Here is a 24983-nt window from a genome sequence, read left to right on the forward strand (position 1 = left end):
TTTTCTGCTTATGTATATCCATCAAAAAATTAATTTACCTACCTGCTCACCACCTAAATGGGCATATAAAAGTATCTTCTTGTCTTGACTAATCTGCTTGCATTATTACATGCTCTGTATGTATAACTTAAAAATTGACATAATTTATATATATAGATAGAAGACATAGATTGTAGAAATGGATAGATAGATCCTACTATTCTGACTCTTATACATCTTATGTGTATGCTATTTCAAATCTGAGTACTGTAATACTATGCCTCTCTTTAGTAATTTGAGTCTGGAAAAAATTTTTCCTAGATTCTGGATGATCTGAAAAGTCTATTATGAGTGGCACATAAAATAAACACCATAAGTAAAAAAAAATGGACTAGAAGGTATAACCTAGGTAATTATGGCAGACTCTTAATTCACATCATTTTCCTTTTATGAAGAGCAACGTAATTTACATAAAACTGGTGTCTGGATGTTAAACTCTGGCATCATTCAATGAAGTGACTCTGTAAGTTTTAAAATATTGTTTAAACAGTATAAACTGTAGCATTTTTGCTTGCCAAAGCTCAGAACTATATTGAATTATACAGGAGAACTATATAAATTTTTATGTATTTGGAAAAGGGGATGAAAGTTTGTGTGTGTGTGTATATATATAATATTACATTATAACATTCATAATATGTTATATATTATATGTATACTTTTATTATATAAATAATAACACTATATATAATATAATATAATATATACTATATAATTATATAGTATACAATACAATAATATATAATATATAAATTATTAATATATATAATTATAACATATTGTAATATATTATATTATATTATATTATAATTATATTGTTATATATTAATTATATTTTTATATTATATTATAATTATATTATATTATTTTTATAATTATATTGCATTATATTTATATTTTATAACATTATAATACAATATAATTACTATATATTAATAATTATAATAATAATTTATATATAATATGTTGTATATATAATATATAAAAGCTGTTTTAAAATTTTGATTGATCTCTCAAAGTAGTAATTTCTTAAAGTGCTTATTGATTCAAATTAGAAAATTTTCTATAGATCCTATTTCTCTCCATTTATTTTCAATAAACAACAAATATTACTGAGCACCTACTATACTCTAGATGCTTGAAATCAATCACAGATTCTTTCCCACATGAAAATCCTATTCTTCTGTGTTGAGGGGTGATAATAAACAATAGCAAAATAAATGCAGAAAAAAATGTTGATTATATGACAGAAGGAGAAATATGGAATAGAAAAAGAAGAGCAGGCATAATGAGTCAGAATTATGTGGGGGGTGGGGGGTGATGCCCTTAGGTGAGCCTCATTAGGAAAGAGCAGTTAAAGAAAAGGCATGAAAGCAGTGAAGAAACTGGTTACAGGTATGGCAGAGGCAGAATGGTCTACAACAAAGGCACAGCAGTCTAAGTCTTTGAGATATGAGAGTACAGGACCTGCTTGAGGAGGAGCAAACGAACAGCAAAAGCTTGAGTAGAATGACTGACAATAAAGAAGTCAAAGAGCTACCTTCTGTGCAGGCAATCATAAGAATTTCACATTTTCTATGTAAAATGGGGCAGAATAAAAGAGAAACAACAAATATTCTAACAACTTATAGTCACAGAGCTATTTAAACTTTTTTTGGATTTTTTACATTTATTTTATGCAATGCCTTGTATTCAATAGCATCGAATGCTAACTTCTTATAAAAACCATTTTGAAATAATTTGAAATTCAGAATATTTTGTAATATTGCTCTAGATAAGAAATATATTTTTAAAACCAAATCAGGTCTTCAAAGAATGAATAGGATATAGTATTTGTTGGCACAAATGGTGACTACAATTAATAATAATTTACTGTATATTTTAAAATAACTAAAATAGTGGAATCAAAATGTTCATGGTACAAAGAAATGAAAAAGACTTGATGTGACTGATACCTCCTTTAACTTGATGTGATTATTACACATTGTATGCCTGTATCAAAATATTCCATGTACTCCATAAATATAGATATTGATATGGTTTGACTGTGTCCCCACCAAATCTCAACTTGAATTTTATCTCTCAGAATTGCCATGTGTCATGGGGAGGATACAGGGAGAGGTAATTTAATCATGGAGTCCCGTCTTTCCTCTGCTCTTCTTGTGATAGTTATTGAGTCTCATGTGATCTGATGGGTTTATCAGGGGTTTCCACTTTTGCTTCTTCCTCATTTTTTCTTGCCGCCACCATGTAAGAAATGCCTTTTGCCTCTCACCATGATTCTGATGTTGACCCAGCCATGTGGAACTGTAAGTTCAATTAAACCTCTTTTTCTTCCCAATTTCAGGTATGTCTTTATCAGCAATGTAAAAACAGAATCGTACAGTAAATTGGTACCAGTAGAGTGGGGGACTGCTGAAAAGATACCCCAAAATGTGGAAGCAACTTTGGAACTGGGTAACAGGCATAGGTTGGAACTGTTTGGAGGACTTGAAGAAGACAGGAAAATGTGGGAAAGTGTGAAACTTCACAGAGACTTGTTGAATGGCTTTGCCCGAAATGCTGATAGTGATATGGACAATAAACTCTAAGCTTAGGTGGTTTCAGATGGAAATGAGAAACTTATTGGGAACTGCAGTAAAAGTGACTCTTGTTATGTTTTAGAAGAGACTGGTGGCATTTTGCCCCTGCCCTAGAGATTTGTGAAACTTTGAACTTGAGAAAGATGATTTAGGGCATCTGGTGGAGGAAATTTCTAAGCAGAAAAGCATTCAAGAGCTGACTTGGGTTCTGTTTAAAGCATTGTTTCACAATTGAAGCAGAGCCTAACAGTTTGGAAAATTTGCAGCCTGACTATATGATAGAAAACTCATTTTCTGGAGAGAAATTCAAGCTGACTACAAAAATTTGCACAAGTAGCAAGAAGCCTAATGTTAATCCCCAAGAACACGAGGAAGATGCTTCCGGGCCATGTCAGAGACCTTCATGACAGCCCCTCCCATAACAGGCCTGGAGGCTCAGCAGGAAAAAGTGGTTTTGCAACCTGCGCCCCAGGTCGCTGGTACTGTGTGCAGCCTGGGAACTTGATGCCACATGTCCCAGCCACTCCAGTCATGGCAGAAAGGTGACAACTTACAGCTCGGGCTGTGGCTTCAGAGCGTGGAAGCCTGAAGCCTTAGCAGCTCCCATATGGTATTGAGCCTGCAGGTGCATAGAAGTCAAGAACTGAGGTTTGGGAACCTCCGCCTAGATTTCAGACAATGTGTGGAAATGCCTGAATGCCCAGGCAAAAGTTTGCTGCAGGGGCAGGGCCCTCATGGAATACCTCTGCTTGGGCAGTTCAGAAGGGAAATGTGGGGTTGGAGCCCCCACATAGAGTCCCCACTGGGCCACTGCCTAGTGGAACTGTGAGAAGAGGGCCATCGTCCTCCAGACCCCAGAATGGTAGACCCACCAACAGCTGGCACCATGCACCTGGAAAAGCTGCAGACACTCAATGCCAGCCTGTGAAAGCAGCTGGGAGGGAGGCTTTACCCTGCAAAGCACAGGGGTAGTGCTGCCCAAGACCATGGATACCCACCTCTTGCATGAGTGTGACCTGGATGTGAGACCTGGAGTCAAAGGAGATCAATTTGGAGCTTTAAAATTTGACTGCCCCGCTGGGTTTCAGACTTGCGTAGACCCTTAACCCCTTTGTTTTGGCTAATTTCTCCCATTTGGAAAGGTTTTTTTTACCCAATACCTTACCCCTATTTCATCTAGGAAGTACCTAGCTTGCTTTTGATTTTACAGGCTCATAGGCAGAAGGGACTTGCCTTGTCTCAGATGAGATTTTGGGCTATTGACTTTTGGGCTAGCACTGAAATGAGTTAAGACTTTCAGGGACTGTTGGGAAGGTGTGACTGCTTTGGAAATATGAAGACACAAGATTTGGAGGAGCCAGGGTTGGAATGATATAGTTTGGCTGTGTCCCAACCCAAATCTCAACTTGAATTGTATCTCCCAGAATTCCCACATGCTGTGGGAGGAATCCAGGGGTACGTAATTAAATCATGGGCGCTGGTCTTTTTAGTGCTATTCTCATGATAAGTCTCATGAGATCTGATGGGATTATCAGGGGTTTTCACTTTTGCTTCTTCCTCATTTTATTTTGCCATCACCATGTAAGAAGTGCCTTTCACCTCCTGCCATGATTCTGAGGCCTCCCCTTCCATGTGGAACTGTAAGTTGAATTAAACCTATTTTTCTTCCCCGTCTTGGGTATGTCTTTATCAGCAACCTGAAAACAGACTAATACAGATACCTTCTATGTACATATAAAAATTAAAAATTAAAAACTAAATCTGGTAAAACAGCTACTACTCATCAGATAGAAGTAAATAGCTAATAACTAACAACATAAAACATATTTTAAGAAAATTTAATTTGATAAAGATAATAACATTAACTAGAGAGTTACAGATGGATGAAAAACATTTAAAATATTTTATGATAAACTTTTTTTCATATATTTAGTACCTTGTTGATATTATTTTTCCTAAAATTTCTGCTATGATTTTCTTTCTATTAGTCTTTACTTAGAGCAATTATAAAGTAATTATTACTTTTTTCCATCAGATGCTCTTATTCTTTTTCCTTTTTATGAATTTGTCACCATCAGGAATATATTTTGTATAAAAGTATTTCCTACAACCTAGTGCACAAGGCAATAGGGTTTAATGTTTCATAATTAGGAGTTACTTCCCTTCTAATAGTGATACTTGTTTATTTATTTCTAATAATGTACTTTTTTTCATAGAAAGCAAACATTATATTCATTATTTATATTCAAACCCATGATTTGTATGATTTTAAATTTTAAGATAAACATAAATTCTGCACAAATTCTTATCACTTTTACAATTTTATGTAATATAATACAATTTCATATGGAAATTCTCTACATCAGTGAAAAATGAGCATGTTAGTAATGTACACAACATTTAGGTTTCAAATATGCCATAAAAAAGTTGAAAAATGTACAACTTATACATATGTACAGAGGCCATTCATAGCTACCCATATTTAATGTAATTATCTGTTTTACCCATGTATTCCTGATTTACAATTATTTAAAGAAAAGACATTTTGCATTGGATTTTTTAATATTGAAGTGTAATTTATATAAACAAAAGTGAAGATATCAACTACACAACTCAATTAATTTTACACATATGAATACTGTGTAACCATTACTCAGTTCAAAATATACAACACTACCAGCAGCCTAGGAGGATTTCTTACATCCTTCCTAAGTTAATATCACTCCAGAGGTAATTACTGTTCTAATATGTATCACTCTGTTGTGATTTTACCAATTCTTGAATGTCATGTAAATGGAGTTAGATAGTACATTACTCTCTTGTGTCTGACTGCTTTTCACTATCATTATATTTGTAAGATGCATCATATTGTTGCATTAAGAAATGCACCACAATTTATGAATTCATTCTAAGACTAAAAAACATTGGGGTCATTTTAAAATTTGGGGGTTATAAATAAACTGCTATGAATAGCTGTATAATTTGGTTTGCTTGTTTGTTTGTTTCACGGACACGGGAACCCATTTATCAGGGATCTCTAAGTAGTAATGAAAATTTTGTATACTGTACACCTATACTTGGATGAAGTTGGTACTGTCAGTATTTCTAGTTGGAAATTTCCACTTCCACAGGCAATGAATAGGAGGCCCAAGTAGAGCAAATCCATGTCAATATTTTCTATTCTCAATATATTTGAGAATTCAATGATATCACATAGTGGTTTTAATTTACATTTCCCTGGTGAGTAATGATACTGAGGGCTTTGTCAATATATGCATTGTTCTCTTGTAATCCTCCTATTTAAAGTATCTATCCCAGTTATGTTCCCTTCTTTTGGGTTGTTTGCCTATTTCTCATTGATTTGTATGTGATTTCTACATTCCAGATAGAAGTTTTTCTTTTTGTCATTTATATATATATTATAAACATATAACAATCATATCAATAAAAATTTCTAAGACTAAAACGTAATTCTATGCCAGTTCCTTTGTTATGCCTTATAGTAAGCGCAATTTAGGACTAATGTATACTTTGTATAAAATAACAAATCACTTCAGATAAAAATGTGTATAATGTACTATGGCAAATTTATAAGGAAAAAAGCACTCTCATAAATGGTGCAGATTATATTTTCTAAGGTATAAAGAAATACATATATACACATATATACACAGATACATATATGTTTCATCCTACACATTCTCACATATATAAATATAATTGTGTATTTATATGCACATTTCTCTAGTAAAATTAGTGCAGGAAATAGAGGATGCCAGTGTAGATATCTTATATCTTAGATACGAAAACAGATTTTCTAGGTCATAGAGAAAATAACATATACGATAATAAATATCAAAGAAAATTTTCATAAAATTAATTTCGTTATTCTTCAGACACTATTTTCTATTTATTTTCCAATTATTACAGATTATAAATGTATTGCTTAGTTTTTTATTATTACAGTGTTATTTATTACAGAATATTAAAAAACTATTTTAATGCTGTTACGGTAACAAAAAATACAAATTTAAGTGTAATTGATAATAGCCAGAAGTTTGCCATTATAATAATGAAAAGATGTCAGAAACTTTCCAAATTAAGAAAAAAGAATGAAAGCTAACCTGGCAAAGCAAACCCATTTAAAGGTAGAGAAAAAAGTAAAATAAGAGATAAAAATGGTAAATATAACTAAAAAGGATGACATACATTTTTCCAAAACTTGAATGGGTTTAATTATTTGAACAAATGACAAAATCAGATTAAATTTTCAAATTAATGAGGTTTAGCTATAATGGCATATTCAAAAAGGCACAAAAAAGGGACAATGCATAGGCTGAAAATAAAGTTATAGATTAAGACATACTAAGGACAACAAATTTTTAAAAAGAGTGTTTGACTATTAATATCAAACATCATTGGATTCAAAATCAAGATTAATAAATGAGGCTATTAATCAATCAAAATTTACTTAATTTTTTCTACCTTGTTTAAGTACTAGTGAAAAGTGGTGAACATGATTGACTTTCTGTCAAAAGATTGCCAAACTATGACAAACGATTCAAGAATCATGCAAATTAGTGACTTAATTTATTTTACTGATATGCAGAATACAAGTAGATAGGTTAATGTTACAGGAATTGCTTTTACTTTGTAATCCAGGAAGGCTGCTCTGGGGAAGTCTCAAATGAGTGCATGAGAACTTGCAGATGAACATTCAGGTGAAACTGCTCCATGGACAAGGAATACGATGGGATAAGGCCCTAAGATTGGGACTACTTTCATATGTTGAAAGGAAAAAAAAGGTCCTTGTTCTTTGGTCATAGTGAATAGAGATATGTAAAGAGTTGAGAGACATTATCTGAGGAGATTAGAGACCTAGCAGGTTATACAGGACCTTGAAGGCCATGATAGGATAACTGAATTCTAGGCAGGTAGATTAAGAAGCAACTAATGAATTGTAAACAACTTCTATCAAATAATATATGATTTATCCTAAGTGTCCAATAAATATACATAAGAAATAAATGGGAGATATAAGCATATTTGTACTTAGCAACATCCACTCCTGTGGTTCTATGGGGAAATACTTGAGAGGGCAGTTCGGATGACATGCCAATGTAGTTCAAACATAAGAACATAGCTTGGATTATGGTTTTAGCAATAGAGAAATGGGAGGTAATTTGAAACATGGCATTATTTTTGGAATGAATACAAAATAAAAAAAACAAACAAACAAACTTAAAAGTGTATTGACGAAAAAGTAAATAATTATTTATTATTATTTTTGAAAATTAGACTAAGGATTATGCTCTCACTTTATTTCTGTTTGGAAAATTTCTTTTTTACATGCTCTAAGAGTAGAGAGTAGTAAGTCTAATAATTCTTGACTTAGCCCTAGATTTCGAAGATCTTCTAATTTTTCCCCTAAAATTTGTATAGCTTTACATGTTACACTTAAGTCTACGATATATTTTGATGCTATAGCTTTGTCTATCACTTTAGTTTTTTTTTTTTTTTTTTTTTTTTTGAGACGGAATCTCGCTCTGTCACCCAGACTGGAGTGCTGTGGCCGGATCTCAGCTCACTGCAAGCTCCGCCTCCCGGGTTCACGCCATTCTCCTGCCTCAGCCTCCCGAGTAGCTGGGACTACAGGCGCCCGCCACCTCGCCTGGCTAGTTTTTTGTATTTTTTTAGTAGAGACGGGGTTTCACCGTGTTAGCCAGGATGGTCTCGATCTCCTGACCTCTTGATCCGCCCGTCTCGGCCTCCCAAAGTGCTGGGATTACAGGCTTGAGCCACCGCGCCCGGCCTTATCACTTTAGTTTTGATTTACCTTTGCTAGTGTGTTTAAGTGTTTGTATAGATTTCTTAATGCTTGTTCTAGTTTTTCTATGTATGCACTTATCATAGCCTATTGACAACAATGTTTAGAAAATTTACTTTAATTTAGATCTACTTAAATCTCCCATTTTCAAAATTCACAATTTTCTTAAATATTTTCTCTACATACATTGAGCACCATATCAATTGAGTTATAATATAAATTCTGTTTCCACCATTAAATCTGATTAAGAAACTCATAAAATGAAGGATAGTCTGTATGTTTACCCACATTGTTATACCTTGTTTTATCCTTGTCTGAAGTTTCTACTCTTTTGTTACCACTTTATTTCCATTGAGAAAATGCTTTTATGCATGTCCTAAGGGTAGATCCTATGGTGGCAAAATTTCTTAGTTTTTAGCTTCAACTGACAGAAGATTTACTATTGGCAATTCTCTTAATGTGAAGGTTAAAAATGTATTCCACTATTTGCTTTTGGTCTCAGTGGTTTTGGATGAGAGGTGGGCTGTCATTTGAACTTGCATTCCTCTAAAGATTATGTGTTGCTTCTCTCTGGTTCTTCCAATGGTTTTTTCTTTTTTTCTGTAGTTTTTATAAGTATAATTTTTGTCTGTCTCAAAGGTTTCATTTGTTGGTTTTTAATCATCTTTTGGGTTTGTTCAACTTCTTAAACATGTGGGTTCATGTCTTAACAAGTTTGGGTGTTTTCAGATATTATTTCTTTAAATGTTTGTCCTGCCTTTTCATTTTTTACTCTCCTTCTGGGACCACAAAGATATAGATGCTAAATCTTTTGTTACACTTTCACATATCATTTAGACTCTGTGTACTTTTAAAGTCAATTTCTTTGTGTTGTTAAGATGGAGCAAACACTACGATAAGTCTTCCAGTTCATTAATTCTGTTCTCTGCCATCATCTCCATTCTACTATCGAACTCATCTAGCAAGGTTTTTATTTCAATTATTCCATGTTTCTGTTCTATAATACCTATTCAGAGTCATTTCATGGTTGCATTTGTTAAATTATGTTCAAGATATTTAGTTGTACTTTGTGGAAGAAGTGGGTGGGGAGGTAAAAGTAGCAGCCAGAAAAATAAATCTACATCAACTTTTCCCGAAGTCAGAAGTCTAATTTTGACTTTTTAAAGTTTCAAAATTAGCTGCCAAGAGATCTTTTCAGCTAAAAAATACTACATTATACATTTAACTACAGAAGTTATAATTATTGTTGCAGACAGCATACTTCTCTTCCCCTCTGCTTTATTTCTAAACATCAAATGATCAAAATAAAATAGAAATATAGATATGGATATAATACCTTTACCTTAATCTTTTATAGTTGTGATGTATATAGAACTCATGTGAAGAGTTATTCTTATGGCTCCACAGTTGATAGGAAGCCAAAGTTTCCAGAAAAGAAAAGTAAAATGACTTTATCAGTTTTATAAACAAAATTTCACCAAACTTATTTATATATGGCTTCCCAGAACCTATGGCATGGATATTCATTCATGTGATAGTATAACAAGGCCTCTGAGGATACAGTTTTTGTGATTCTGTTTTATTAAACATCAAAAAGTGTAATGTGGAAGGCTTATGTAATGTAATTTACCATTACTGTCTAACCTCTCTCTCTCTTTCTCTCTCTCTCAAGCACACACACACACACACACACACACACACACACACACACACACACATTTTCCAAAGACACTCTATAAAAGATTTATGCTATCATGCAAATTTTATATCAGCAAATTCACTAATGGCTTTTACCAGTGAATCCCTCAGGAGTGCATCTGCCTTTTAAATGTCAAACTTAAACTTCAACAAAGTAGAAATTTGGTGTGAAAAGTCTAAGAGCAAAAGTTGAAATAATATATTTTAAAAAATATTGGTCCTAACAGTTCAACAACCTTACTCTTCTATGGTAAGTTAAAGAGAGCTCAGTGTTGTAACCCAAATTGACCGTAGAGCAGCTTACGACATATCAAGATGTATGACAGCATATTTGTCACAGTCTCAAAATAAATTTTAAAAAGACTATACTATAATTTTATCCTACCAACTTCCTTCCTTATTAACATGTTTTCCAAGCCAAAATTTTATGTTTGCATATTCAGAGTCACACTGTAATTGTAAAATATAAAAGTAGAGATTCTCTCAATATAACCTATTTGCTATAATCCCAGTTACTTTATAACACAAAAGAAAGAAAGAAAAAAAAGGAGTCTTTAAATTCCTATACCTCAGTAGTGATTTTGAGTCAGTATTGTGAGATATTAAACACATGCAGGATTTAACATTTGGCACATGTTTCCCAAAATATCTAACTCATTTCATTTAAAAAGTAAATCTATAAGGTATGTACTATTATCTTTACCACTTCAAGCATAAAGAAATAAATACACAACATTAAATTGTCTTTGGTCATGTTGCTAGTAAGTGGAAAAGCTGGAAATTGAACCCAACTAAGCCTGCACTCCCACCATAACATTCGTAGTCTGTTTTCCTTATCTTGATCCTGTTGCTTTGAACCATTAAAAAATCACAGGTTTTATCCTTGTAATGGGGAGTCACTGAGGAGTCACAGACTTTTATTTTTTATACAAAATTCAATTGCATTTTCTGTAACTATTTTCATTAAGAAGTTTTCAAATGGCTCAAATCCTTTTAACTAGAATTCATCTTCATAATATTAGTGTGATTTATGGCTATAATTTCATGGGAGCTGATTCATTGTTGTATCCTAATAATATTCCTTGGCTGTGGGCATTTAAAAGTGGAATGACTTCTCCATTCTTACTTCGCTTGATCTTTTCCCAAATTCCAGTGTATCATTAGAGAGGATCATGCAATATTTTTAGGTCATTATTTTCAAATCAGTTTTTAGTAAAAATTATTTTTACTTGAGATCAATTTTCTCAGAATTTATTTATTTATTTATTTATTTATTTATTTATTTATTCATTCATTCATTCATTCATTCACTTATTTTTTGAGATGGAGTCTCATTCTGTCTCCCAGGTTGGAGTGCACTGGCACAATCTCAGCTCTCTGCAACCTCCACCTCCCAGGCTCAAGTGATACTCCCACCTCATCCTCCTGAGTAGCTGGGACTACAGACATGCTCCACCATGCCACACTATTAGTATTATTTAATGAGCTATTCAGTTGAACTGTTATTTATTCAATAAATCATTTAATCAACAATTTATTATTGAATGTCTATAATACCTTCAAAAAGACACCAGCTAAGACACCAGCTGATCATAGGTCATTAAATAATTTAAGAAAATAAAAAACTAAGTATGCTAGATTGTAATAAGAACTATGATAAATATGGACAAGCTCTTGCATAAGAACCTGTAGTCCTGATTGAATAGAAGATAGCAAGAAGTTTTCTCTAGACATCTGTGTGACTCACAGTTCAGCATGGCTGGGAGGCCTCAGGAAACTTATAATCATGGCAGAAGGCAAAGAGGAAGAAAGTCACCTTCTTAACAAGGCAGCAGGAAAGAGAAGTGCCAAGTGAAGTCAGGAAGAGCCCCTTATAAAACCATAAAATCTCATTAGAAATTACTCACTATCATGAGGATGGCAGGAGTGAAACGGTCCCATGATTCAGTTCCCTCCACCTGGTCTCTCCCTTAACATGTGGGGATTATGCAGATTATGGGGATTACAATTAAAGATGAGATTTGGATGGGGACATAAAATCTAACCATATCATTCTGTCCCTGGGCCCTCTCAAATCTCATGTCCCTTTCACATTTCAAAACCAATTATGCCTTCCTAACAGTCATCCAAACTCTTGACTCATTCCAACACTAACCCAAAAGTCCAGTCCAAAGTCTCATCTGAGAAAGGCAAGTCCCTTCTACCTATTGACTGTAAAATCAAAAGCAATTTAGTTACTTCCCAGTTACAATGATGTTGCAGGCATTGAGTAAATACACTGGTCCCAGTGGGATAAATTGGCCAAAACAAATGCAAATCTGAAATCTAGCAGTGTAGTCAAATCTTAAGCTCCAAAATGATGTTCTTTGACTTCATGTCTCATATCCTGGTCTTCCTGATGCAAGAAGTGGGCTCAGATGCCCTAGGACAGCTCTGTCCCTATGACTTTGCAGGGTACAGCCCCACTCCTGGCTGCTTTCATGAGCTGGCATTTAGTATCTGTGGCTTTTCCAGTACAGTTCAAGCTGTCAGTGGATTTACCATTCTGGAGTCTTGAGGATGGTGATCCTCTTCTCACAACTCCACTAGGCATTACCTCAGTGGGGAATCTGTGTGGGGGCCCCAAACCCATATTTCCCTTTTGCACTGCTCTAGCAGGTGTTCTCCATGAAGACTCTACCCTTGCAACAAACATCTGCCAGGACATCTAGGTGTGTCTGCACATCATCTGAAATGTAGGCAGTAGTTCCCATACCTCAATTCTTGACTCCGGTGCACCTGCAGGTTCATCACCATGTGTGAGGAGCGAAGTCTTGAAGCTTGCACCCTCTGAATCAATGGCCATTAAAAATTCACATTTAAGTATGACTGCTTTTGCATATCTCTACTGCTACTGTCAAAGTCCAGTCTAATAATATCTTGTTCTTTTGTTCATGAAATAATTTTTTAATTGTTCAACTTGGTCAGATTGTTGGTCTCCACAGTCAATTCTTAATGATTATCATTATTTTATCTAGAGTAAAGGCAAAGTCTTCTTGATAAATTTTAAGGATCTATTTTACTTAGTTTTAATTGTCTTCCCAACATAATTACTAATTATACTCTAATGTGCTCATCCTTATCAAGTTACACTTGCTTCCTTGATTTCTTTCTAACTTTCTAGGCATGACACTGCTTGATGATCTTTGTACTGATTCTTTCTATTGGGGGAACCCACCCCCGATAATTCAACAGTGGGTCCTTTTCTATTTTCCCTAAGTGTCAGCCCATCTGAGAAATAAAGGAAAGAGTACAAAAGAGAGAAATTTTAAAGCTGGGTGTCCAAGGGAGACATCACATGTCGGCAGGTTCTGTAATGCCCCCTGAGCCGTAAAACCAGTAAGTTTTTATCAGCAATTTTCAAAGGGGAGGGAGTGTATGAATAGGGTGTGGGTCACAGAGATCACATGCTTTAAGGGAAACAAACTATCACAAGGCAGGTCAGGGCAAGATCACAAGGTCAGGGTGAAACTAGAATCACTAATGAACTTCCATGTCCTGCTGTGCATGCATTGTCATTGATAAACATCTTAACAGGGTTCAAGAGCAGAGAACCAGTCTGATTAGAATTCACCAGGCTGGAATTTCCTAATCCTATCTATCCTGGGGGTGCTGCAGGAGACTAAGGCGTCTTTCATCCCTATCTACATCTGCATAAGGCAGACACTCCCAGGGTGGCCATTTTATAGCCCCCACCCTCCAGGAATGCATTCTTTTCCCAGGGCTGTTAATTATTAATATTCCTTACTGGGGAAAGAATTCAACGATATTTATATTACCTGTTTTTGGTAATAAGAGAAATATGGCTCTGTCCTGCCTGGCCCCCAGCAGCCAGACTTTAAGGTTATCTCTCTTATTCCCTGAAAATCGCTGTTACCCTGTTCTTAAGGTGCCCATATTTCATATTGCTCAAACACACATACTTTACGAACAATTTGTGCGATTAATGCAATCATCACAGGGTCCCGAGGCAACATAGGTCCTCAACTTACGAAGATGACGAGATTAAGAGATTAAAGTAAAGACAGGCATAGGAAACTGTAAGAGTATTGACTGGGGAAGTGATAAATGTCCATGAAATCTTCACAACTTATGTTCAGAAATTTCAGTAAAGAAAGGCGTAAGAAATTATAAAGGTATTAATTTGGAGAACTAACAAATGTCCATGAAATCTTCACAATTTATGTTCTTCTGCCATGGCTTCAGTCGGTCCCTCAGTTCGGGGTCCCTGACTTCCTGCAACACTTCCCTTTGTTCACATTTCTTGCTCTCCAGGTTTTTACTGCTAATTATTTGAACTTCCTCAATTATTTGCTGATATGTTATCTTGTGAATAGTCCCTACCATGATTAGCATATTTAAAACTAATACCCCTTTAACCTACATATTTTACATCTTTACTTGCTATGAATTATTTTCCCCAGGAATCAAATACACTATTCAAATACATATAATGTGTATTTTGTTTATGCGTTATTCTGTTTCTATCACAAATTTAATTTAGCTTTATTAGGGCAGTACTTTTTGGCTATTTCATTCACTGATATATATCTCAAATTCCTAAAATAGTTCTCAGCATAAAGTGGCTGCTCAGTATATATTTTCTTAAAAAAATACATTAATATTTGTTACTTGTGGTAATGATGGGACAGTAAAATGGTCATATAAAATTTTCTTGGGATAAAAATTATAATATGTAGATAAAAATGCATGAATATTTCAAAAAGGATTCAAAAGAAGAAATAAGTATACAACAAGCCAAAGTCAAAGGAGAGTTTACTTTTGAAAAGTTTCAACAGTAAGGGGTAAGAATATTTGTGTTTTGTTTCCTGAAGATATCATCCAATGTACTTTGCTGCAGCAGAGAAAAAATGTTTTCAATGTGAAAAATCACACTGATGCACTGGAGGCTTACCAGCTCAATATGGTAGAAAAGGACTTCAAGATTAAATAATTTAAGATGGGATATTCTGATAGTGAAAGAATCACAGAAAGTATGTGCTCTATAATTTCAGCACAAACTTAAATTTCTGAATGGTCACTAACATAAACTACACATATGCATTAGAGATATCCATTTACAAGAACATAGAGACCAAAAGTATCTATTCTCATAAAATAAACCTCTTCCAAGTGAGTTCCGTGTACTTGTTTTCTTATTAATTGATGACATTCCTCAACCATATGCAACTTGGACAGCAAAAAGCTGAAGCTTAATGACTTGGAGATTCAGAGGAAAGAAACCGAATCTATGGAGCAGCTGTAAATTAGTAGAAATCCTAGAAGCAAGGGAATGCCAGGAAGATTTTGCCTCTAATTTTGAGTGCAGTCCTCTCTCTATATCTGTGGGGGATTGTTTCCAGGACCCCTGTGGAATACCAAAACCCATGGATGCTTAAGTCCCTAATATAAAATGGTGCAATATTTACATATAACCTCTACACATTCTCTTGCAGGGTTTAAATAATCTCTAGTTCTCTTATAATATCTAATAAGATATAAATGCTATGTAAATAGTTGATCCGCTGTGTTGTTTAGGGAGTACGGACAAAAATGTCAGTATATATTCAATACAAACGGATTTTTCGGATGTTTTTGATATGTGGTTGGTTGAATCCATGATGCAAAACCCACAGATAAGCAGGGTCAACTGGTAATCTGTCTCTTTTATGTTGAGAGACAAATTAAGCAGAGACAGTGGATGATACTGGAGAACAATTCTCCAGGTGGCCTTGGACTAACCCAGTTCTCACTCCATTTTTTACTTGTAGCTCTGAAGAATAAATGTGAAATATGTTGGGAATGTGATATCCTAAAATAGGGAGGGACTGGCTGGGAAGCCTGGACTCTGTTTCATCCTGCCCACCCTCCCTCTCCCTAATACAGGATGTCCTTCCCCATTTTATCCTAAAAATTCTGAAAACCCAGGGGTATAAAACCCAGCTCAGTCTGCTTACCAGGGTAACTCAACTGCAGTGCAAGCAGGAGACATGCAGATGAGTTTCCATCCATTCCTGGCAGCTTTTCTGAGCCTTGGGGGACTGGTTCACATGAATCTTAGACTTCTGTTTTTTCTTCCCAACTATTTTCATGCAATAAACACATTTCATATTACTTATGGATGCATGGGTGTTCTGTCTTACTGGACTCAGACAAGTCGGTGACCAGTCCAAGTGAACCTGTTACTCAAAGATCTCTAAGAGTCCAGCCTAAAAAGAGCCAGCATCTTCAAGACACAAAAATTGAGCAGACACTTTAGCTGATGCCTAACTTGGAAAATAAAGCTAGTGTTTTAAGTCCAAACAAGGTTACTATTTACCAAATGTAAGATAATAATTCTAATAATCCATATGTGCTACAGTATATTATTTATAATTTTTCATGAACGTAAAGAAACAGGAAAGTGATAACTTACAATAAGCAAAAAAGATGCTGAACAAAAACATTCAAGGTAATGTCAAATTTCAGATTTAGCAAAATGGATTTCACAGAAACTTATTAAGCAATATTCAAAGAATGAGTGGATATTATATCCAAAGTTTGAAGCAAAATGACAGTAATGAGTGAACGGAGAATGGCATTCTGATAGGACAAGGAAAGGATAAAAGATGGAATTTTAGAGCTAAAATGTCCAATAAATTAAAAGAAAGACTCAATGAGTGACTGAAGATAACAGAAAAAATAACCAGTGACCATGAAAATAGATCAACCTACATAACAGAAAGACATACCTTGCAAAGAAGTTCATGTCTATAGTTGAAGTGCCAGAAAGAGAAACACAAAGAGAAACAAAATATTTGAAGAAATAACAACTGAAAATTTGTCAAATTTTGTAGAAAATATTGACTTAGAGATCCAAGGAGCTTCAAACTAAACACAACAAAAATGCTAACCACATCATAGACAAAATGCTAAAAGCCAAAGAGAAAGAAAATCTTAAAATGAACCAGTGAGAAAGGAAACATTACATACAGGGAAGAATGTTATGATTAATTGCCCATTGTTCATCAGAAACAAAGAAGTCCAGAAACATTGAAGTGTCTTATAAAAATAATTAATTTTGTAACCATTTTATTGTAAGATATATTCCACTGTAGAACCATTTGGATACAATATTCTCTTAAAGTAATGCCAAAACAACTGTGTATTCTTCTATGAAAACACGATTTTTCCCCTTACTCAAGTCTTATAAAAGTAATTTCTAGGAATATTAAAAATTAAATGTGAAAGCAAAGAAATACGATTTTTAAATGGTAATATATAAGAGTATCTTCATGGTATATTTAGAGAAATATTTTTAAATAAACAAAAATATAACCTAAAAGTTATAAATTGACTACATTGAAATTAATAATTTGACTTCATTAAAAGACACTGGAAAATGAACAAAAATACAAATCATCAAATGGGAGAAAATATATTCAATACATAGAACCACCAACGCCTAATGTTAAGAAGACACAAAGGAAATAAAGTCAATAAGAAAAAGACATCAAATAACCCAATTAAAAACATGACCAAAGAGTGGTTTAGAATTCACAATTCATAAATATTAACTCCAAATGGTTAATAAACATAAAAAATCTTAACACTTACTGATTATCAAAAAATTATAAATTAAAACTACAGTGCTACCCAACCATGTACTTATCGTACTGGCTAAAACTAAATAGATGTAGACCTCATTAAGGTCTCTCATACTCTGGTGGTTGGAGAATGTGGTACAACCTCACTAGAAAAAAATTTAAATATTTGTGTAAATCTTAAGGTAGACATATCCTATGACACAGCACACCTAAATATTTATCTTAGAAAACCCCATTGGATAAATACATAAAAATATTCATTACAAATTTTTGACTAATTTTCTCAGGTAGGAAACAACCAAAACTTATTGTGTTTATTAAAAGGTGGATAATAAATTGCCATAAATTGTATAATGTAATATTACACAGCAACAATGATAATGAATGAGTGACACCAGTAAGATTTGGGATGAATACATTTTTTAAAAAAACATTAATATTGAAGAAAATAGCAAGATTAAACTCAATTTAGTTTGATTCATCTATATAAATTAATAAAAGAGATACATTAATTTTCTGTTGCCACTCTAGTAAATTGCCATAAATTTAGTGGTTAAAAAAACTCACAAAATTATTATTATTTTTTTGTTCTGTAGGTTAGACTTTGACACTGGTTTCATTGAACTAAAATTAAGATATTGGTAAGACTGTGTTACAATCTGGTGGCCCTAGTAATAAAATCTCTTTTCTTGACTTTTTCAAGTATAAGATGCTGAGACATTCCTGGGCTGCTGTTCCCTTTTTTCAATTTTCAAGGTAAAAATTTGCTTTTCTCTGTGCCATTTTACTATATTCACATCCCCCCAATTTTAAAGAACCGTGTGATAAACTTGGTACAGCTAGATAATCCAGAATAATCTTTCCATGTTCAGATCATTAACTAAATGACATTTGAAAAGTCTTCTTGCCGTATAAGATCACATATTTTCAGATTCCAGGGATTAGGGCATGGGCATCTTTGGGAGACCATTATTTTGCCCACCACAAGAGGCAAGAGCAAATTATATTGTCCAGGAAAAAAAATAGCTATGAAAACAATAAAGATATAGAGAAAATAACTATCACAAAATTCTAGTAGGAAAGGTTTGCATAGAAAACGGTATCCCTTAGGTCACAGAGAGCAATGCACTATTTCTTGATTTAGGAGGTCATTTCATTGCCATTTTTTAAACCACGTATTACATTTCACATTTATGTTTTATAAAATTTCATATTAAATCTAATTAATAAAAGACTTAATAGGATTTCAAATTGAGTGAAGAATCACTCTTTTGTAATCACTTCTGCTATTTTGGCTAGATGGTGATGGGTTGCACTGTTTTTGGCAGTGTATAAAGAAGGAAAGACTGAATAGATTAGTGGGATATTTCAGAACAGTATGAACAAAAGATTTTTTTAAGCTCATAAAATTTGAAATTTTGTTATTTTTTCCCTTTCTTTTTGGCAGATTTTACACATCTCTCTAGTGATTCATATAATGATTGATTATATAATTTTTTGAGAAGCTTGAAATGATATCACTTAACCTATGTTTAAGAGGACAATGTTGTGTAAGAGTCATTATGTCTGAATTTGTTAAATTTTTTTCACATACACTTCCTATTAGTTAGGTACAACTTCTGTTTGTTATCTTAATTATGATAGATGATTCTCACTATACATAAATAACACCTTTTTATAAATAACACCTTCTTAAATATTTGACTATGATAGCTAAATAATGCAAAAATCTTGGATGCAAAATAAAATGTGATGCAATTTAAAATATCCCAAAACATTTGGGTTGGTTCTAACTCTTTGCTATTGTGAATGGTGCCGCAATAAACATACGTGTGCATGTGTCTTTATAGCAGCATTATTTATAATTATTTGGGTATATACCCAGTAATGGGATGGCTGGGTCAAATGGTATTTCTAGTTCTAGATCCTTGAGGAATCGCCACACTGTCTTCCACAGTGGTTGAACTAGTTTACAGTCCCACCAACAGTGTAAAAGTGTTCCTATTTCTCCACATCCTCTCCAGCGCCTGTTGTTTCCTGACTTTTTAATGATCACCATTCTAACTGGTGTGAGATGGTATCTCCTTGTGCTTTTGATTTGCATTTCTCTGACAGTGAATGATGATGAGCATTTTTTCATGTGTCTGTTGGCTGCATAAATGTCTTCTTTGGAGAAGTGACTGTTCATATCCTTTGTCCACTTTTTGATGGGTTATTTGTTTTTGACCCAAATGTCCATCAGTGACAGACTGGATTAAGAGAATGTGGCACATATACACCATGGAATACTACGCAGTCATAAAAAAGGATGAGTTCGTGTTCTTTGTAGGGACATGGATGCAGCTGGAAACCATCATTCTCAGCAAACTATCGCAAGAACAGAAAACCAAACACTATAAGTTCTCACTCATAGGTGGGAATTGAACAATGAGAACACTTGGACACAGGAAGGGGAACATCACACACCAGGGCCTGTTGTGAGGTGAGAAGAGGGGGAGGTATAGCATTAGGAGATATACCTAATGTATATGACGAGTTAATGAGTGCAACACACCAATATGGCACATGTAAACATATGTAACAAGCCTGCACGTTGTGCACATGTGCCCTAGAACTTAAAGTATAATAAAAAAGAAAAAAAAATCCAAAACAACACACGTTATTGACAGTAAATTTTAAATATTATAAATTTTAAATTTTAATATAAAATAAATTTTTAAATACTTTAAGCTAGTTATTTACATATTTTTAAAAGTTATTATTTTGTTCTATTAATATAATCTTTCTGCATTTTGTTAATTCAATTTAGTTAATCTTACCTAACCAGTTTCTTTCTGTAGTTCAAAACTTTATAAGCCCAAAGTGTTAAAATTTCTGGCATCTCTTAAATATACACCATTCCTACAAAAAAGGAGAAATACTATTTTAGATTAAGAGACAGTTGAAAAATAGTAGATAAAATGATATTGATTACAGAGGGAAGATAACTGATGATCCTAATATTAACCAAGTTTTTTGTTTTTTGTTTTTTTTGAGACAGAGTCTCCCTCTCTTGCCCCCGCTGGAGTGCAGTAGTGCTATCTTCGCCTTTTGGGTTAAAGCGATTCTCCTGCCTCAGCCTCCCGAGTATCTGGGACTACAGGTCCCCAACACCATGCCCAGCTAATTTTTTTGGTATTTTTCGTAAAGGCAGGGTTTCACCATTTTGACAGGCTGATTTTGAACTCCTGACCTCAAGTGATCTACCCTCCTTGGCCTCCCAAAGTGTCAGAATTACAACTGTGAGCCTGTAGCCAAGTTTTATAGACATTGGCAAATAAGTTATTTAAACTTGCTCTTCCATAATGCCTAAACTGTAAAATCTTACAATTTATTATTATGTGCCAAGATTTGTTTTGAAATCAAGTGAGGAAAAAAGTCTAATGGAACAAATTGATTATCTAAAAGGATCAAATAACCCAATCATGACTTGTAGTTATTAGTGGATTGTAAATGAGAAAAATTTTAAAGAAAAGTGCATGGACATATCTTTCCTTCAAAAAATAAATTTGATATGTATACTTATTTAATAGTAAAGTATTCTCAAAATTTATACAATTGTTCATTTGATAATAATACATTATGTGACAAAATCAGCTTGGATTTATTAAATCAATGTTAATGTGAATCTAAAATGAGCTTTGCATTTTCTTTATAAACTGTAATTATTTTGGGTAATTTTTATGCCTTTTATTGTTTAGTAGGCTCAAGAAGAACCACACTAGCAATGATGTTTCACTATAAGCACCCCTTTCACTGTTATAGATCAAGTGTCTCAACTAGTATCTTGAAAATGTTTGCTCAAGGAAAGGAAAAGAAGAAGGAGAAAGAAAAGAGAAGGAAAATGAGGACATGGAGGAAAATGAGAAAGAGAAGCAGAAATACTTCTCTCTCTGGGTGTAAAGAGTGTGAAAAATAATAAGAAAAGATTATTATGAATGTAAGAAAAGGAAATGGTAGCACAAATTTGATATAGTACATCTGTTTTTGCTCCTGAACTAATTTTAAGCAAGGTGTCACAAAATCAGATGCCTGCCTGTAGGTTACATGAATATATGATCAGTCTGGGTATAATAAAATAATAAGAATTGGTGTCACAAATAGGAAATGGCTTGCTCTGTCTTAGGGCTAAACCCATTCAATTTATGTTTGTTTTTAAACACTGCCTTAATGAAATGACTCCAGATTACATTTTCCCTCCAAGGCAAACACTTTATCACCCTTTTGAGAAGAAAAGAACTTTCTATATTATTATCCATGTTGTGTTTCAAAGATATTTTGCCATCAATATTTGTGGACAGGACAATTATATTGCTCTAAGGTTTTTCATGAAGTGGTAAAATATTAATTACACATCGTCTAGTCTAAAGTGGTAGACCTAAAAGCTAATAGAAGAATTATATTGAAATAAAAGAACAGATAGTATAACTAGGGAAAAATTAAGAAAATTAGGGGACAGGGAGAAGGAAAACTTATTCACACTTTAGGCTTCTAGTCCATAATATCAAAAAAACTGAAACCATTTCTCTTTGTGAAAGAGAAAGAATATCTCTTGGATCTGATTTGGAATGTTCTAAAAAGGGGAGTTGTTACGTTTCTTTCCAAAGCTCTAGTAATATCAGAGAGTTAAATTTAAGAAAGTTAAACCTTAACTCTGCACATTTTTTTGATTTACACTCATAAAATCACAAAAATTTTTATTTCAGAAAATGTTCATTGCTACAGATAATATTTAAAGCTTTATTTGCTAATTGTGGAATTGAAGTAGATATAAATAAATTTAGATATTTACATGTCACTCAACATTAACAAACTTCTCCGGGTAAGCTTCCAGACAAAATTACATTTTATGCAATTCCCTTGTTAATAAGATTTATTGAAAAATGTATCAGAGAACACCTTTGGAAAAAGTTACAGCAAAGCCTTATTGTATCAGCCAATTGGAAGTAGAAAGCAGTAACTATTTATAAACATACTAATGCAACTTCCTAAGATGGATACCAAATAAAAACAAGTGTTTTCTTCAATATGCCAGTGGAATTATTGCCATAAAAGTTAATATACATATTGTCTGTCACAGGCACAACAGCTTAAAGGTAGGATACAAACACACATACAATCCGACATCCTATTCACTTGCCACAGACATTGTCACAAGGTGTATGATAGTGTAAGGGCTGGCATTTGTAATGAGCACAAAGTACATACAATATGGCCTGGCCATCCCTCAGCTTCATGTTGCTAATCATACCAGTGAATCAATATTAATTTAGTTGCATGCTTGTATCCATGTAAATATAAGTACTTGTTTAAATATAATCTAATGATACGAGGACACTAAACATTCTAGCTGAATTCCATAAAAATATAATATACCACAGTTTAACTGTGATGGAGTAATCAGTATTGAGGCAATTTCTGTTGCAAAAATTATAAAACTTAAAGTACTATATGAGGCAAATGATTTCAGACATTGAACAATAGACTATGTAGGACAATAATTATTGAAAGGGAAACATGAGCTGAATTAAAAGGAATGCTAACTAAAGGCTTAGGCTGATAGAATGTGATATCAGATTATAAGCAATTTTTGAAGCAAAATCTGACAGATCTAAACCAAGAAATAAAGTTGGAAAGTTATCAATCCTTTATCAAAAATCATTTCTAAAAATCTCTACAAAATAAAGTAGCATATAAAAAGCTGAACAACACTAACTTGATGCAAATACATTTGCAGAACAATATTCAAAATTGAAGAATACATTTTCTTTAAATGTTCATGGAATATTCACTATAATAGGCTACATGTTAATCATCAAATAAATTTTATTAAATTTTCCAGATTTAAATTTACACACTACAGTCGCTAGAAAAAATATGTCAGAAATTCGTACATATCTGACAAGTTTACAAATACTGGGAAATTATGTAACATATTTCTTAACAAATCATGGATCACAGAAGAAATCAAATAATAAAACAAATTAGTTTTCAACGTATAATAATAAAAATACAACAAATTAAATTTGTGAGATGGAATTGATGTTTAGATTGATATTAACAACTCTAAATGCTTATTTTAGTATAGAAAAAAGGCTTAAATCAATTATCTCTGTTTACACCTTAAGGAGTCAAAAAAGAATGAGCAAATTATTAACAAAATAAATAAAAGGAAAGAAAGAAGAGCAAAGAGCACTTAAATGGATAATAAGCCATAGAGAAAAATCACAGACACCAATGTTGTTACTTTTCTGAAGCTAATAAACTTAATGAAATACTAGCAAGAATGATTAGAAAAAAAGGACCCCCATCAATATCAGAAAGGCAAAATATAAATTTATGTCTAAAAGTATATCTATGTTTAGGTGTAATACATATCTGAAGTATAATAAATACCCAGAAAACTAAATATCACAAAAAATTATCTTTAGACATAAAAAAGATAAACTTAGAATTTAGTTGGAAATACATGAAAGAAAATATTCAAGCCACAGAAAACTTTCCATTGTTGATTTATCTTCAATTTTTAGATATGTATCAATAAACAGGTTTATAATTTTAGAGTCTTACTTAACTGAAGCATGCTATTTTAAATTTAAAGGTAAAATAGAAAGAAAGAAACTAGGCAAAACCTACAGAAAAACCACAATTCAAAGAAGAGAGAGGCAGGTTCATATCAAGTTTTTCAGGTAATTAGCACCACTACAATAAAGAAATAAAATACTGATTGGAAGAAAAATATATATAATAAAATAACAGAAGGACAAAAAGCTCTTGTGCTTTACTGTAAAACTGTGAAGCCTTGCAGACTCACTCACGTAGGTGTCTATACAATTATTGATGATGATCATTCAATTCCTCAACTATTTCATAACCATTTTCACGAGTCTTGAATGCACCAAAGCAATTGAAGGGTGATAGGGATGGGGAGATGTGAAGGGGTTGGTCAATGAGCACAATGGTACAGTTAAACAGGAAGAATAAATTCTAGTGTTCTATTACAGAGTTGGGTGATGATAGCAAATAACAATGTAGCGTATATTGCAATGGAGAACAGAAAATTTTGAATGTTACCTCCAAAAGAAACAATAGATATTTAAAGTAATAAAAATAATTATTACCTTAATTTGATCATTATACAATGTATACATGAATTGCAATGTCTCACTGTCC

Source organism: Rhinopithecus roxellana, chromosome 18, assembly GCF_007565055.1.
Source record: "Rhinopithecus roxellana isolate Shanxi Qingling chromosome 18, ASM756505v1, whole genome shotgun sequence".
NCBI lineage: Eukaryota > Metazoa > Chordata > Mammalia > Primates > Cercopithecidae > Rhinopithecus > Rhinopithecus roxellana.